Genomic DNA, 386 nt, shown 5'->3' with positions numbered 1-386 from the left:
TGTAAATATACATTATTCTTGACGTTAAAATTCTGATAGGTAATAATAAATTTTTTTTACGTAATTTACAATTTATTTTTTAAAAAAATATAATCAAATATACACTTATTTGAATCTATTCATTGATTTTTATTTATTGCAAAAGTATTAAAAATTTTATTTCTTAGACAAATAAATAATAAATATATATTAAAATATTTTTAATGCAAAAAGATTTTTAAAATTATTACTGAAAGAAAATTATTTTATCATAGAACATTTTTTTTTATTATAACCCCCAATCAGAATAAAAATGATTGTCTTTTTGTATTTATTACTCAACACCCATATGCATGGGAATTAATAAATTAAATTTGATTTTTTGAGAAAACAATGAAAGAGACTAA

This window comes from Parasteatoda tepidariorum, chromosome 3, assembly GCF_982258835.1.
Source record: "Parasteatoda tepidariorum strain Cologne lab strain chromosome 3, Ptep-v5.0, whole genome shotgun sequence".
Taxonomy (NCBI): Eukaryota; Metazoa; Arthropoda; class Arachnida; order Araneae; family Theridiidae; genus Parasteatoda; species Parasteatoda tepidariorum.
The sequence above is the reverse complement of the archived record's forward strand: the minus strand, read 5'-3'. Positions refer to the sequence as shown.